The sequence below is a fragment of the Tenrec ecaudatus genome, chromosome 10 (genome assembly GCF_050624435.1).
Source record: "Tenrec ecaudatus isolate mTenEca1 chromosome 10, mTenEca1.hap1, whole genome shotgun sequence".
NCBI lineage: Eukaryota > Metazoa > Chordata > Mammalia > Afrosoricida > Tenrecidae > Tenrec > Tenrec ecaudatus.
Window position 1 is genome coordinate 52,192,316 of NC_134539.1, and position 17,838 is coordinate 52,210,153.

The 17,838-nt window shown below is 40.8% G+C and overlaps 1 pseudogene; it reads right to left on the bottom strand.

The window, feature by feature from the left end:
- Positions 1 to 16,188: 16,188 nt before the first annotated feature.
- On the bottom strand, positions 16,189 to 17,402 carry LOC142458515 (NAD-dependent protein deacylase sirtuin-5, mitochondrial pseudogene; annotated as a pseudogene).
- Between the last annotated feature and the right edge of the window lie 436 nt (positions 17,403 to 17,838).

A 17,838-nucleotide genomic window follows, 5' to 3' on the forward strand; every position in this document is an offset into this window, starting at 1 on the left:
TGTGACTACGTTCTTTCTGACCCTTGACTAGCAATGTAAAAAGCCTTCCCTTCAAGGTAGATGTCTGTTTTCACTTATCTGGCCAGCTTGGGGAGGGGAAGACTCACCTGCTCTCAGGGACTTTCCTGTTGGAGCCTTTGATGGGATTTTGGCCCTGGGCTGGCCTGGGCCCTCGGTGGAGCCCTGGTCACTGAGCGGATTGTCTGTTGGACTGCTAATCCTAAGGGGAGCCGTTTCAACCAGTCCCTCCTTTGGAGAAAGATGAGCCTTTCTACCCGGGAAAGGTTTCCTTTGGGAAGCCCAGAGGGGAAGTTCTACCCTGTTTTATCGGGTCATGATGAGTCAGAATCATTTTGATAGCAGTGAGTTGAGTGAGTCAGAGGGCTGCATGGTCATCAGTCACAGCTAACCAAGGTGGTCTGTGGGACTGAGAACCAATCCTGTGACGCTTTCTAACTTACAAATTGTAAATATTCCAACTATATTTCCTTTCTCATTTCCATAGTTCCACTTGAGACTGTGATGGATTGCTCTAACAATAATCATGATTTCTTGACAAATTTCTTTGGTTTGTTTGTTTGTTTGTTTGTTTGTTTTTAAAGCTGTATCATTTAGCCACATGGCCATAATGTTTTAGAGACCATTATGGCCTCATGCTAATGGTTTCACTCTTCTGGATGATTTGTTCTTGTCTCAATCTTGTCTTTGTTCTGTTTAAGATTTAGTCAAGGGATCTCTATGAACTATAGCTGAATTCAGGGTCTTCCCCCCCACCCCAAGAACAAAACCATGTTCTCTTTCCACAAAGACACCATTTATTCAAGTTGCCAGTGTGATACAGAGGTTGGGTCCAGACTCTGAAGCGAGGGTCCCTACGATTACATGCTTCTTGGTAAGTGAAGGAACTCTGATGCATACAACCAAGGGGAGCTGCCCTCTATGAGCTTCTGTTCACTGACATTTAAAAATAGGGATGATTCACTGTGTAATAAGAAGGAGACAGTATGTGGCTGGAAGGATTACATTAGGAACTGTCTGTAAAATACAGCTAGAAAAAATAAAATAAAAAAATACAGCTAGTTTGGCACAAATGAACCACTGAGGAAACGACCATCAACTTTCCCCCAGTCCATCATTGAAAACCCTATGGAGCTCAGTTCTGCTCTGGCAGACATGAGTTCAGCATGAATTTGAATGGACATGATCGCAGCTGGTTTCATTGTTATTAATATAACTGTGCATGTGTAATTTTCAGAAAGCAAAAGCAAAAGCAAAGCCAGAAGTTTCAAAATGGTAGACAAGAGTTTCATACAATTGAGCACTTTTGAAACGTCCTTCCAAGTCCCTCATGAAGTGGAGAGTTATGGTGCCAGTCACCAAAGAACAAAGCAAAGTCATGGAGCTCCTTCACCTGGTCAAGGCCTTCAGCCTTCACAGGGAGCAAACTGACACCAACGGGAATGAATGGCACAGTCTCCCTCAAGGGTTCATAACCCGGACGGCAGCATGTCCACAGGAAATGATGGTGTCTTAACTGTTTATTGATTGCTGGTTTCAAGGAGACCACAGAGTCACCTTACTTATGGTCGGCACTTTTACAGTTTTCAGAGTTCTCTCAGATCCATGATTTCACTCTAATTTTGTGAAATCCCCATTGCCCAAGCTTACTTGAATGGTAAGTGGCAGAGCCATGACTCAGCTGCAGTTTACCTACCCCTGAGTCTAGTTCTTGGTGCACTCTGATTATTCCAGAATAACAGTGGAAACATTTCTGGAACAGAGGTAGGAAGCTTTTTCAGGGAAGGTTTCCTGAGCAAAGGGACCCAAACCAAACCTACTGTAGTCAAGTAGCTTCCCACTCACAGTCTCTATTGGGATTCTGAGACTGTCCCTCTTATGGGAACAAAGTTATTGTTCCCCATGGAGTAGCCTCTGAGCTTATGGTCAGTAACCCTGTGTGTAACCCAGTGAAGGGATGGTGGGTCCAATTGATCCCCACTTGTCCAAGCAAGTCCTTGTTGGTGGCCTTTTGGGGAGTCCTCTATTTCAGAAACCAGTACGTATGTTTGCCTGCCAGGGATGAGTCTTTTTAATTTCTCTATTTCCCTTCCGGTGAAAAGCAAGTGTTTTCAAATAAACCACCTGTATTTATTGACTTTCCAAGTACTGTCTACACTCTTCTGAAGCAATAAGCAGAAGTGTAAGGAACTGGAAGAAGCATGGGATTCAGAATCAGAGATATGTGGTTCTGAAACCAGCTTTCTCACCCCATCTGAGACTCCGGAGACGCCAGTTGCCATTGAGAGTTTCTGTGTCTTCAAACGTGAAGGGAAGACACGACTACTAACCTGCAGGGTTGTTGAGAGATGAACTGACAGAAGGTATTATCCCTGGATCATAGTGGATTCTGGGAAGTAGTCACAACATTCATAACTGTCTTCACATTAATAAACTCATAAGATGCAATTGTTAAACAATGCCTGATTCTCAATGATCCGTAAGCACGGTGCCTTATGATTGCAATGCCCAAAGTTGGATTCATGGCTTCAAAAGGAATGTTGTGCTGGGGGCAGCAGAGGATAGAAACGTATTCTCAAGGCCAGGAAAGCATGTGTTTGGTCAATATGCCTATGTGAAGAGGTAATTTGGAACAGGAAAGAGACATTAAAAAATCTCCAGATTTGATGAGTGTACTCAGTGGTAATTGCAAGACACTTCCTAAGCAATGAGTTCATTTCAGAAGCATGGCATTTGTCATAGCTTGTTGGGCCTGCTGTATCCAGTGGATTGTTGAATATTTGGTTTACTAACACAGTGAATTGGTGGGATTAAGAAGGTCATGTCACCGGCAATGACTGCAAAGCAAGGGTCGAATCCTTTATATAACCAATGTCATGCTTACGGCAGTAAACTTCAGAGCTCTGAAGTTACACAGGACTCCTCTCATTTGGAATTGTCCAATTCTCACTGAAGTCTGAAATTCATTGGAAGACACAGAAGGAAGCAGTCAATTACCACAGTGCTGAGAGCTCTGTTAGGGAAATTAAATGTTATGAGATTTGATATGTGGACTATCTAATTCAGTATTTTGCTAAAGGAAGTGGTTTTTCAGATGACAATGCGATCACATTAAGATAATAACCAAAGGGCTTTAGTGAAAGGAGGGGGATAAAGATGGAGACAATGTATGTGGTTGGAGGACTCGCATGTGCAGAAGCATGGATATAAAACAGGATTACACATTCAAGGAACGAAAGCAGGGTCAGTGGTGACTGGAATTTAGAGTAGTTGTGGGAGAATAGCAAGACATAGAATGAAGAGAGAGAGTGAGAAAAAAAAAGTGCTGGCCCTTCAAGGGTCTGGAAAGTCATCCAAGGAGATTAGACTTCATTCCTGGGGCGACCAGAGCCTCTGAAGTGTCAAGCAGGGACATCGCATGGCACAGTCTTACTAGAAACCCTATAGGCGAGGAACTGGCAGGAAGAATTGACAAAGAAGAAGGAGGAGAAAGAGGGAGGAGAAGGAGGAGAAGGAAGTTGAGGAAGAGAAGGACTACTATCACCACCAAAGTAGAATATGTGACCAGACTGTGGCTGCAGCCAGCGCTAGCCAATGAAGTATTTAGAGTCACTGCATAGATGAAACGACCACAAGGTTAGCAGTTTGAAACCACCAGTCACCCTTCAGGAGAAATACTAAGCTTTCTACTCCTGTAAAGAGTCACAATCTCAGAAACCCACCAGGGAAGTTCTCCCCTGTTCTACAGAGTTGTTATTACGAGTCACAATAGACTCCAAGGCAATGAGTTTTGGTTTATTTATCTAAGAGGAAGAAAGATCATCTGAAAGAAGGAGAAGGAATCTCCTCCAGTGCACAGCACAATCTAATGAAAAGTTAGTACTTACATATTGCAAATAATACCCTTTTGTTCTTTACCATCGCTACACTATCCTCAGGACAAGATGCCCAAAGGAATGTTCTCCAGGTTGCAACAGTAGATGGTAGTAGCTTGGTTGTGTATTTGGAGAGAGGGAGGCAAAGCAAAGTTCCAGCTTTAAAAATTGTTTGAGTGGCAATGATGATAAAACAAAAAAGGTTAGATTTCTTTATTATAGGATATTTAAGAATTATTAAGTTAACACATCTTTGGAAATCCTAAGAGAATAATTTACATTACTATAAGGTGTTCTATAGGACATCAGAATGACCTATTTTTGAAAATTTACGCTGATCATTTTGATTCTTTAACTTCTTTAGGATTGGCATTATGATTCTCTTTTACATGATACACTATTAGGCTTTCATCTGCAATTCCTATTGTGGTTTTAATTTAGCTATGTACCTCTAGCAATTAATCAGCTTTTCTTGGAATTCTGATAGACATTGACAGATAAAAACTGTCATGACTAAATAGATCACATACTTTTTCTAGCTTTGAACCTTTTACAACCAACTGGAAGAGTTGGCAGTGTCTACTATTTTCAAATGAATTATTTGTCTTGTGACTGGATCTTCTGGCTTCATAAGAATCTTTTATTTCACTGTAACATCTGAGTGTAACCTTTTATATGACATAAATGAGAATCCAGGTTAAATTCAGCCACATGTGGTGCAACAAATCCAAATAACTCAACTAGAGTGATCAACAAATGGTCATCTACACTGCAGGTGAGCTTACTCAAGCAACACTTGTTACTGTGGCATGGAGTCAATTCTGACTCATATGGACTCTCCATGTGACAGGGTAGAACTTCTCCCATAGATTTATTTTTTACTTTATAGAAAAACACTATGAGATCTCAGAGAGAGAGAGAGAGAGAGAGAGAGAGAGAGAGAGAGAGAGAGAGAGAGAGAGAGAGAGAGAGAGAGAGAGAGACACCCCTGCCTCAGAGCCCCTAGGTAAGTTAGGTGGATTTGATCTGCCTACCTTTTAATTAGCAAACCAACACTAGGGCTCCTTAAGGAAGGCTTCTTAAAATCAAACTCACTGCAACGAAATCAATTCTGACCCTGTTGATGATGTGGACTTGGAATTGAGCTGCTTAGCACAAAATGAGCTGCTAATCATGAAGAGGGCTGCTCACCACGAGGTGAGCAGTTCAAAACCACCAGCCCCTGTTCAGGAGAAAGATGGTATCTTCATGCAGACTGACTTACACCTCAGGGCAGTCTCCGAACGCAAGGGGTAGTTCTGCTCTGCCTTCTAGGGTTGCTGGAAGTTACCAAAGCCTCAACTGTCCCCTGCCCTAAAGTTGATTCTGACTCACAGGGGACAGAGAGCTGCCCTTGTGGGTTTCTGAGAGAGGACTCTACATGAGAGGGTGCCTCATCTTTCTTTTACAGAGCATCTGGTGGTTTCAAACTGGTAACCTTACCCAATGGCTAAGAAATATACTTTGGCATTTTGTAATATGCAAGCTAATGTTGGAGATATTAAGAGTTTGTGCTCACATTGATAAGCTGAGTATTATGCACTTGAGTGGACCACACACTCTGGAAAATAGTATTATTGCTCTAACAGTGGTTTTCAGCCTTCATAAGACCGCAACCCTTTCATACAGTCCCTCATGTTGGGGTGACCCCCCAGCCATCAAATTATTTTGTTGCTACTTCCTAGCTGTCATTTTGCTACTGTTATGAATTAGGCGACCCCTGTGAAAGGGCCGTTCGACTCCCAAAGGGGTTGGGACCCACAGGTTGAGAACCACTCTTATGCTTGTCCAGCATCAGAAACAATGTGTCAGCCTTTCATCACTGGCTAACCATTCAAACTTGAAAGTCACAAAAATTAAGGTAAACTTTCAAGTTATTTCTCAGAGGAATTTTTATTTTCCCTAACCACAATTCTATATTCCTCTGAGATTTAAGCTACTTTAAGTAGAAATTTAATGAAAAGACTTTTTGAGATATTAAGATTTCTCTTATACCAAGCAATTTAGGACCTGAAAAAAAAGTACAAGAGGAGATGGAAAATCTAATATTAAAAGCAATCCCTATGCCTAACTTTATAGATTTTTATTTATAACATTTTATTTTCAAAATCTTTATTCATCTTTCCCACATGTTTATGTTCCTGTTTTTCCAAGTTCACACATCTGAATGACATTTTAAAGAGTCAAAAGAGCAAAAACAAAAACATATGATCTTAATTAAGTTTGAATGAGTATTTTGACAATGTATAATTATAATTATGAAAGTCAGGACTTTATTTTAGAGAGGGAAAGTGGAAGTTTGCAAGTGTATTCTTTCTCTACTGAGTCAAAACAAACTTTGATTGAGTCAAAACACTCCTAGGACAGGATAGCTTGGCGCCCTGGGTTAGAATCCTGTATCTGACGGTAATCCCGAAGCATGTGTATAGTGAAGGGTGTGGGGATTCTCTCTACTGCAAATGGACTCTTTAGGATTGTGTCTTCAACATCACTACATTTTTTGAAAAACGTTTTATTAGGGGCTCATGCTACTCTTATCACAATCCATGCATACATCAATTGTGTAAAGCACATCTGTACATTCATTGTCCTCATCATTTTCAAAGCATTTGCTCTCCACTTAAGCCCTTTGCATCAGATAGTCAGTAGTGGTCTGGGCATCATCTTGTTCCATGGTTCTTAACCTTCCTAATGCCTTGACCCTTTCGTACATTTCCTCATGTTGTGGTGACCCCCAACCATACAATTATTTTCGTTGCTACTTCATCTCTGTAATTTTGCTACTGTTATGAATCGGGTGACCCCTGTGAAGGGTCGTTCAACCCCCAAAGGTCATTCAACCTATTCAGACCCACAGGTTGAGAACTGCTGATGGAGTTCCTGTGTCCATAGCCTGGGTGTGGCCATGGTTTATGTGGGCTGCAGTTCCACTGGACTAATTTCTTCTGTGGGTCTTCGGTTCTATTTATTCTCTTGCTTTCATTTGCTCCAGACAAGTTCCACAAGCTCTATACCTCTTAACGAAGTAAATCAATCCCATGAGGTCTTTGGATATATGGATCCCTGGTAGTTTGGTGCTTTATCTGTTGGACTACTTACTGAAAGGTCAGCAGTTTGAAATCACCAGCTGTGTCAAGGGAGGAGGATGAGGTTTTCTACTTCCATAAAGATTTACGGACTGAGAAACCCACAAGGGCTGTTTGATTCTGTCCTATAGCGTTGCTATGAGTCAGAATCAACTCAACGGCAGTGAGTTTGTTTTCTTAGGAAGTATCTATCCATAGCAATACCCTCGAGGGGTTCTCAACCTTCCTAATGTCGTGACCCTTTGATGCAGTTCCTCATGTTGTGGTGATCCCCCAACCATACAATTATTTCCGTTGTTACTTCATAACTGCAATTTGCTACTGTTACGAATCTGGCGACCCCTGTGAAAGGGTCATTTGACCCCCAAAGTGGTTGAGACCCACAGATTGAGAACTCCTGCTCTATGTGCTTTATTATATACATACACACACATACCCAAACATAAAATGTTTACACATATGCCTACAGATAGATACACCTCTACATTCACATATGTAGATACTCAAAAATGCCTTCCTATTAGCGTGCACGCACACAGCTAGACCTCTGTAATCGCACTCACGTTGTTTATTGTTATCACTGTTGTTGCCAGACCACCTGCACTTGCTCTTTTCTGTTTGCTTTTTGGACTAGTGCCACTTCTGTTTCAATCTCATGTTAATGATTTTATTAATTGTATTTTAATCTGAAGCTATCTCAGGACTAATGACTATGAGCATATTATCATATTTTTTACCTGCTTAAATGTCCTATTTTGTGTGGTTTTTTCCCCTATGAAAGCACAGTGTGAAATTTAAGGATTATACTCCTAGATGAGGTAAACATTGATGCATCTCATCATATTTCATTTGTCTTACTTACAATTACTTTAAGAAGTAGTCGATTTTAGGTTTCAAATAGAAAATAACTAAGATGAAAATGCTTGATAGCTTCCACATTCTTATCTGTGCCACAGTTTTCACATCTGTAAAATGGATTTCCTGATTTATAAAATGGGATACATAATAATAATAATGCTTCATTGAGTTGTTGAGAAGACTAATCCAATGAACACATGTGTATATTTTAAGAGAATGCTTGGCACAAACTAAAAGTCCTATAAACAGGGATTTTAAGATTATTATCAGCAATAACAATCAGCATCATTGTTATTGTTGTCAAAGACCTGCTGTAGTTGAGTCAATGCTGACTCATGTGACTGTATAGGACAGATGTAATACTCTCATAATCCTTGATCAATTAAATATTATTATTTTTCATCTCAAACTGTCTGTTGTCTCCCTTCACCCACATGTCTGTTATTCCTCCCCTTCGGGGGTAGGGGGTGGGGCTGGTGGCGGCTATATATCCAATCTTATAATGGGTTCCTCCTTTCTCCCCCTTCCCCCTCCTCAACCATCCCTCTTACCCTAATGATTTCACTACTTCCACTACTGTTCCTGAGGGGGTGATCTGTTCTGAATTCTATGTGTCCAGAGCTTTTATCTGTACCAATGTGTGTTCTCCGGTCTTGCCAGATTTGTAAGGTAGAACTGGGTAATGGCTGGTGGGAGCATTCAGTAACCAGATGAATCGTGTATGTTTCATTGGTGCTATAATGAAATTTGGTTGAATCATCCCTTCCTTACAACCCTTCAGGTGGGGGGCCAGGGGGGGTGGTAAATCCAATTGTCGGCAGATGTCTCCACTCCAACCCCTCTCGTGTCCATCGATATAGTTGTTTTGTTTTGGATCTTTTAATACCTGATCCTGTGGACACCTCATGATCACATGGGCTGCTGGGCTTCTTCCATTTTGGTTTATTTGCTTCCCTGATGGATGGCTGCTGATTTAACATCAAGCCTTTAAGACCCCAGATGCTGTATCTTTTGATAGTTGGGCACCATCCACTCCCTTCACCACTCAAAGGGGATTATAACAATGCTAATCATGAGTTCAAAACACAATACTTGTGATTTGAATAAAACCCTAGTCTCTGTGTTTGATTTTGTTCCAGCTTAATAGTCTAGTTATTAATTATATGGAGAATTTTTATGATATTTCTTCAAATCATGAATCATTGTATGTTACATTCTGAACAGTACGTTTGTGGGTGGTTAAGGTTGCCAGGAAAGCATAAGATCCTGTTGAGTCTCCTTGTGGATTAAGCCTCCACTGAATCACATTTATTGGCTAGTGAATTATCTTTGTCTTCAGGCAGAGTGTGTTTTAAAGGGGATTATTACCACTCCTCTGGGCAACCCAGGGAGGAACAGTGTCCCTTGAGGACTTGCCTGGGTGGGTCCTTGGTGGAGATTGGGGCAATGGGGTCCATAGTCATGAGTTATGGCCTGACTAGTCAGAGGGTATTGGACCACTCTTGTGAGCTCTTGTGTCTAGCATATTGGGTCTCGTTTCTGCTTCTTTGATACTGCCACAACTGTGATGTGATGTCACAACTTGATCTGATGTCAATCATGCTTTTATACACTCTTGCTTCCTTTGTCTTTCCAAGTCCTATTCTCTGTAAACCCTTGGACACTACTAAGGCCTAGGGTTGATGGCCTCCTTCCTCCCTATGACGTGTCTCAGTCATAGTCCTTAAGATTTAATAAATATCCTCTGTAAATTATTGTTTATATCCAGGGCCTCTTTTGTCCCCTAAAAATTAGTAAAACAAACAGGCAAACCAATTTCTTTCAAGTTAATTCCAATTCTTGGCCACCCCCTTGGTTTGAAAGTAGAATTAGTTGGTAGGGTCTTCTTGGTTGTCATTTTTATGGGAACAGACTGCCATGCCTTCCTTCTATGGGCATCTTGGTATGATGTGGTGAAGGTATCTTGAACTGCTGAGCCAGATGTATATTTTCTCAAATATTTCTTCAACAGCGAATTGTATTTATAACTCCAGTCAAATTACTAATAATATTTACATCTTAGTCTGTCTGTGCAACCTTCTTTCTCTTTCCCACAGTTATGGACTAATGGAGGCCACTCGCCGATGTTTTATTCAAGGTAGAAGATCTAAAGCAAGTTTAGCACTAAGAATACTGCTATGGGGATTTAGACAGTGGAATGACACAAAGATCAACTCTTTACCAGAAAATGAAGAAATGAAAGTTAGTCTACGGGGAGGGGGATACAAATGGACATAAGAATTCCAAGTGGAACAGAGAGGAAAGAAGTGAAAGAGTCTTGGATTGGCCATCTGGATCTGCCACGAGGATGGCTTGTGTCTTGTCTTTTATTTTCATGAGACATATCTTTGTGCTTAAAACCAAGTCCACTCTTTAAAACAAGATTGTTGACCCCGCTGTTATTGCTTGAAGGTACACAGGAGGAATCATGAGTTGGAATCAACTTGATAGTAACTAATAACAACAAAACCCTAACCCATTGTTGTAATGTCTATTCTAACTCATAGCAACCCTATAGGACAGAGTTGAACTGTCCCATTAGGCTTCCAAGGCTGTAATCTTTGTGGAAACAGATTGGTATAACTTTCTCCTATAGAGTAGCTGGTAGGTTCAAACCATCAAGCTCTGGGTTTCCAGGCAAGCACTTAACCACGGTGGCCTGAGGCCCCATAGCAGCAGAGGTGTTCGTAAATAATGTCTTGCTTGTTGTATTTAAGTTTCCTTCTTAAAAAAAACACATGAGTAAACATCTGAGCTCATGGACTTGAGAACTAAAAATTAAGCCTATAAAGTATGCAACTCTGTCTGAAACAATAAAAGCTCCTGGTTGTTATTGTACTCTCCGACTGCTCTTCTTCTGGTCTCTTCTTTGTCATACTCTTTATTTTTGTCATGGTCCCTTTGCTCTCACATAAATAAAAAGAGAGACACACAAACGTCTAAGTTTGTATTGAATCATGGAAAGGGCATAATAATTTTTGAATAAATACAGACACAGTTTTGTCAACTCTTCAGGGCTTTAATATAACCCAAGGATTTCATTATACTGATTTATTTTTCTCCCTAAAAGTTTCAACTGGGATTAAAAGATATCAAAGCATATAGTCAACCTTATTTTGTCTACATTAGTCCAAGTAAACAGATGTTCCCAGCCTTTTCTGGAATTGTTTTGATATGTGCAAACACTCATTGCTACTAGACGGCAGGTTTTGATTAGTCTGGTCAATTGAGTCAACTAATCAGTCACTCCATGAAGCAATCACTTAACATGTGTCTGGCCTTCTTCTCTCACCAAACTGACTTCTTTGATTATACTGTTGAGCAGTTTCACACTTAATCATAATGTATTTTCTCTTAAATGGAAGACCGGGGCATTATAGCATCATGGAAATTTTTCCAGAACATAATCAGGCTAGGACCTCAGGGAAACCTGAGTTTGTTTTCATCTCTCAGAGCAGTGTCTTTTCCTTCACCAACTTCACACATACCAATGAGGGAAGCAACATTCTGTGCTTTGTTTTGTTAGCTTGAAGTACATCAAGTTATCTTGAGTGGGAAAGTAAGGAAAAGGGTGTTCTGGGAGATGTGATTTCTTTCTTTTTAAATTTTTTAACTTTATATTGTGAATTGGGTAAGAGTTTATGGAGCACATTGGTTTGCTAACTCAAGAATTCGTTCATATGTTATTTGGACCTCGATTACACTCTTCATAATGTAACAGCACACCTTCGCTTCTTCTCTATGAGGCTCTCTCCTTACTTCTGAGCTTTCTTCTGGGGCAAATGCCATCCTTTTCATCTCCTATGGTCAGGGTGATTCTTCTAAGAAGTGGGCACTTCCCTGGTGTGACTTACCCTTCACAGCCCTTACTTGTGTTTTGTTTCTGAAGATAAGGCAAAAAGCTGTAGCAGTTCATTGATTAGGATCACTCTAAGACAGAACAGGCTCATCAGCCCCTGCCAACAGGAACAAGTTAGCTAATCCACTATTTCTATTCATTTAGAACTACTTTATTAAAAAACAAACAAACAAACACTGCATTACTGATTCCTGTGAGGTAGTAAACTCGAGTTTAGGACTGTCATTTTATTATCTGTGTTCTTGGGCTCGGCAAATAGCCCACAAAGCCTTTGTGAGAATGCGAGTGGATTTTTAGGCATTCTTAATCCACTCAAATTCAAAATTCCTTTTCCCTGTGGCTAACTTTAGATGTTATATCTTAAAGACTCTCTCATTAAGCAAGTTTTTCCTTTTTTCACTGTTTCCATTAAAATAATGCTCTTCTTTCTTGGAGGATGTGGGCTGGATGTCCACTTTTGTAAGCATTTTATTCTGTTTTATCATAATTAGTTGACTGACACATGCAAGACTATCCCGCACATCCTGAACCAATGTTTCCTTATGATTGATAGCTGTCAGATGCAGTTAGATGTTAGCCCAAGAAGACAACCTGTATTCACTGTCCAAGTCCCAGAAGATTGAACCTTTTCTTATTCAATTCTCTTTCTCTGGAGTACCTAGGATAGTGATTGCCACATAGTGGACAAATATCTGATAAGTTAATGAAAGTCAACATACATATGGCAATAGCACTTGGTTCAATTTTGTAACAATGTGATGTGTTATGGTTTGTTTTGGTATCATCTCCTCTGCTACTTCGAATTTGTGACTTTCTCATCCTTCCCAAATGAGTGCTTTTCTGCTCTCTACTCATCCAGGAATATTCTCATGAGGTGGTTAAAATGAAATCAGGTTAATCTATAAAGAACTGAGCATCCTATGGGAGCTTCATTTTAGCCTGAAAAGGGTATTCTGTTGAAAAATGCTGAGACTGGTGAACTGACAGAAATCCCTTTATTTAGAAAAGTGAACCCAGAAAAGGGGATTTCTTAAATTCCCCCACAATTGTGCATGTATAATACATTTTATACTATAAAAATCCTAGTTGAGACTAATTGTCATTGGCAATTAGGTCATGGAAATCTTAGGATTTGGATTATAGGCTTAGTTCTATTAATTCTGCAGCCGCAGAGCACATAAATTATGGTTCATGGTTCCGATCTATAATAAGGCTAATGTATTATCTCCCAGATGTTTAAGATAACAAAATTCAAAAATGTACTTTGGGACGTAGTGCCAGCATTTGGAAAAGTGGAATAGTGACATAGAACAATTGATATGAACTTTGAGTCTGATGATCGTGCTGCAATTTTACCAAGTTTCTATTGTATTTTTGTTTATTTCTTGTTTTTGAATGGAGATGCTAAAGTATTGTTCATTTCACCTACCAAAAACTAAGGGAAAGTAGATAAAGCAGATTATGAGAAGAAAAGAGGCAAGGTAGAGGAACAGAAGGAGAAGGAAAAAAGTAAGAGAACAGAAGAGGAAGCACCGCTGCGAGCTGACCTGGGCACTTTAAATACCACATGCCATTAACTAGTGGAAAATAGACATCTCCCACAAAACCCAAGTGCATAGTAACCGACATAAATATTTTCTGCTAAGTCTATCCTAAGTTTATGTCTGTTTATGATTGATGACAGCTACATCTTGGCCCAAGAGGACAATCTCTATTCACATCACCCAGCTAGGCTAGTTGTAATTACTAAATAGAATTCAATCTTCAGAGCATGCATTTCTTAACTAGCTAATGTCAATATTGAACTTGGCCAATGGAACATCAATAGGAAGACCTCTTGCTCAGAATTTTTCTTATTCTGAATCAGACCCCAAATCTGCTATTGACTTTAGTTCTCGTTTCCCTCCTCTTTGCTTTGCTTAGGATAAAATTATAAATAGAGCAAATATGTTTATCAACTATTTATTTCCCCCTCCACTCTGATATATAGTAATCTGAAAATATTTAGTATTAATTGGATGTTGCCTTCTTTAGTACTTTTTACATTGTTTGTTGTGGTGCCAATTTTGTTTCAATTCATAGCAAACCTTCAAGACAGAATAAAACATTTTCATAGGATTTCCAAGGCTGTAAATCTTCATGCAAGCTTATTACCAAGTCTTTCTCCCAGGAAGCAGCTGGTGGCTTCGAACCACAAATATTTCGGTTAGCAACCAAGTACTAAACCACTGCACCACCTAGACTCCTTGATCCAAGTATAGGGCAGTAAAATTCACTAGGTACATACACTGTCATTTTCTTTCTCACCATGATCCAACCAAGGCATTTCTTCCCCACCCTCCAACCTCCTCACCCCTTTGCACCTTTACCCAAGGTCTTAAGATTGCAAATGGGAGTGGAAATTTATGTAAAAATTGTTGGATTCCAAATTTACCGTTCATTGTTGGTCATGTCATCACAGATGTTTTGATGCTAAGTGTGATACAACTCCCGAAATCATGTTGCTCTCTGGTCCATGAAGAAAACACGTCCATTTACAGTTGCTTGGTCTTATTAACTTAAAATCATTTAGCACTTCAGCTTGTGATTCCACAATGAACTTTAAAACCGTTCCTAAAATCTGTAATTCCATTCCATCCCACCCAGTAGCCACTTCATTCATTCATGAAGAAGCACAGCTGCAAGCTAACACATATCACTTAGTGTTCTCCCATTATCAACTGCAGGGAGACACTGCTCCTCCGCTGTCTCACCAAAGAATTCAGGACTTTCCCAATTTAGCGCAAATATAAGCACAATTAGATTTATTTGAACTCAAGAGAGACATGTTATTCTCATGAAGTATTGGAAAAGCTGACATCATATTTAAATGTAATCCAAACGTAGTTAGATTTCAAAAGTTGAGAACTGAAATGTTAGGAGAAAAAGTGTTATTCCCATAGCTACTGTGCTCTCAGCTGAAGATGACTCATTAAATGTGTGTGTGTGTGTGTGTGTGTGTTTCCTTAGATCATTCATAAATTTCTACCACTAGGATCTGGGCCTAGTGGATTACAGTTTGATTGAACAACCAGGAAATATGGACCAATCTGAGAGTCTAGTACTCTGGGTGGTTTTGAAATGTCCTTGAAATCTGAAAGGAAAAAAAATATCTGCAGCCTCAATATTTTCTTACTTTTTTTTCATTTTTCTTTTTCTTCTTAGACTGATGGAAAATTTCACCTGGAGTTACTTTTAAATGTTCTGTTTTTCACCTTGCTATGGAGAAAGTATTCAAAGCAAGCTAGACAATTTTTCTAGAAAACAAATTTTAGATGTCGCAATAAGAAATTGACTCCTAAGCAAACTTGAAGGGGTGGTTTGTAATTCTAAGAGTTCCATAAAGATTACAACCAAGGAACCGTAAGGAGCAGCTGTTCTCTGACACACAGCCTCAACACAAGTAAGAATCGACTCAACGGCAGGGGTTTGGGTTGGATTTGAACAGCAGTGTACACTGATGTCCATATTTCCCAACAGTGAGGTAGCATTTAGGAAAGTAGGCAGATTTAAAACCCATTCCTTCCTTACATATTCACGTTCTTATTGAGCCAATCTTGCTTTGGTCTTCTTCCCGATGACTCACTGGCGCTTCTGGGGTTCATTTGGATACCCTTACCAAGAACCTTCTATGTGCCAAGCACAGCCACGCCGTAAACATACAGTTTCCATGTAACCCATGATTTAACAAAGGAGCCACTTATGAAGTTATGGGACAAGCGCCGTGAGGTGTGAATGGCAGTCGTGAGAAGTGGAGAAAGGAAAGACTAACTCTCCTTAGAAATGTAAGAGGCTGTGTCGCAGGTTCGCTGCAACTCTGGCTGTGTCGGGTAGGAGAAGGGCAGGCAGCCTGGCAGACAATGCGCCGGCACCAGGACAGCACAGGCAACTGAAAAGACTCCATTCAGTTCTCAGATGCAGGAGGCGGCACATGCTGGAACGCATGGTGCGCTGAGTCCGCCGCAGTCGGAGATGAGGCTGCAGGGAGGAGAGTCATGAAGGGCATTGCTGATCACATAAAAAAGCATTTAGTTTTAATGCTGAGAGTGTCATGTGGCCTCTCGGTCTTCCAATCTGTAAAATCAAAGGAACACAATCTGAGTATGTATGAATATGGAGAAAATGGATGTGATATATTCAGGGTTTTCTTCTTTTTAAAAATAATTATAAACTGCAGCGAATAGTTTTTGTCTTCCACCAACATGTGTGGAAAAAATCAGATTAAGGAATACCAGGATTTATCTTCTATACATCTTTCTTTTTCCCAAATAGCAAACACCCCAAAGGGCAAAAATATACTCAAGATCAAGTGCTTGACTTTGTTTTTGAAGACCATCTAATTCTGTACTCCCCACCCCCAGTAAGCAGCCCGGCTTCAGAAGGCTCCATCTTTGAGTTCAAAGCAAGTAACACGCACTAATTTCACCGGTCTCTGACTGCTGAACACTTTAGGTATTGTTGTCTCTAAGCCTCCATCACTTATCAGCAGGTTGGGCTCCAGGCTCCTATGGGATCGCAGGGTATTTTGAGATCTTCCGCTATCTAGTTCACCATCCACAAGAGGGAGAAATCTGCTCCATTTGGGGTCCAGCCAGTAGATACGGTGTCTGTTCTTCCCCCTAGGGACAATGAAGAGAGCGTTGTTTCCGTTCCACAAAGGGCAAAGGGCTTCAGGAAAGCGTTGTCTCCTAGGGCCCATGGACTTGACGCCTGAATCTGTCTGTGACTGGAGTACGCATTGTCTCATGGTAAAGGGAGTCACAGGCACTTCCCTGGAGGGCTCTTGTGGGGCAAACATGTGCAGTATAAACCACACAGGACGTTTCCACCATGAGACATCAGTTGACAAGGGCAAGCTCTCCATCCACCTGACCCACAATAGCCAGACCCAGATTTTCTCCAAACCGTATGCTGTGGCCACAGCGGGCCAGGATGTTTTTCAGCCAGGATCCTGGCACGTTTAATTTCAAGTTCTGCAGCACCTATTCCTGATAAAGCTGGGCAAATTGAACTCTTGTAATTCTCCACCATGTTTCCATAAGAGGAGCACTGGGCTTTAAATAAACAACCATGCATTTCCAGAAGGTTCTTAGTGCTGACCTTGCGGTGTAGCTCGTTGATGTTCTGGGTGATGACCACCCCCTCTGGCCCTGCCCATGCAGACAGGCCTAACAAGGGGTGATGGCGGGGACTGGGGGTTCGTGCCTTTGCTCCGCAAGATCTCGTGCTGGTAGTGATCACACTCCCATACCCGGGAGGGGTTTCAGGCAAAGGCCTGAGGTGGAAGCCAGTCTGAGCATGCCATTTTCCCCAGTAGCCTCTGACCCCTCTCAGCCCCAACAGTAGCCCCTGTAAGGATGACTACGTGCTTTGCTCTTACAAACTCCTTCCGGAAATGTCCACCCTTGAACTTGGATCAGCCATGGTTGGCCACATTTTGGCTTGTGCGGAGGCTGGCCACTTCAGTTCTAAATGCAGCTGAGAAATCAGTCTTCTGGAATAATCTGGAGAGAGCACATCAGGGTCTCTTGGGGCTACTGATTCTTGAACGGGACTGAGCACCGGAGGTGGAACAGTGAACCCATTCATGATGCTCAAGGGGCCTCCTACTTGAAATGATGGGAATTTCCATCTGTTCCTTAAGTTAGCTTATTCCCAGAAGCCTGTTGAACACCTCCTGCACATCCAGCACACGACCACAGGTTATGGAAGATAGCAAAGGAATATCAAACGTATTTTGTCCAAGACAGTGATCTTACTGATCAGAAAATATAGGCATTGTGCTAGGCATTGAGTGTACAGAAATGAGTAACAGCTGACAGGGTAGAGAAACTCATGTTCCTTCTACTACTTACTGTCATGTGTTGAATTTCTATTTACTTCTTTTTTTAAATTAAATTATTTTAGTGGGGGACTTGTTCAACTCATATCACAATCCACACATACATCCATTATGTCAAGCACTTTTGTACATTTGTTTCCCTCATCATTCTCAAAAAATTTCCTTTTTACTTGAGCCCCTGGT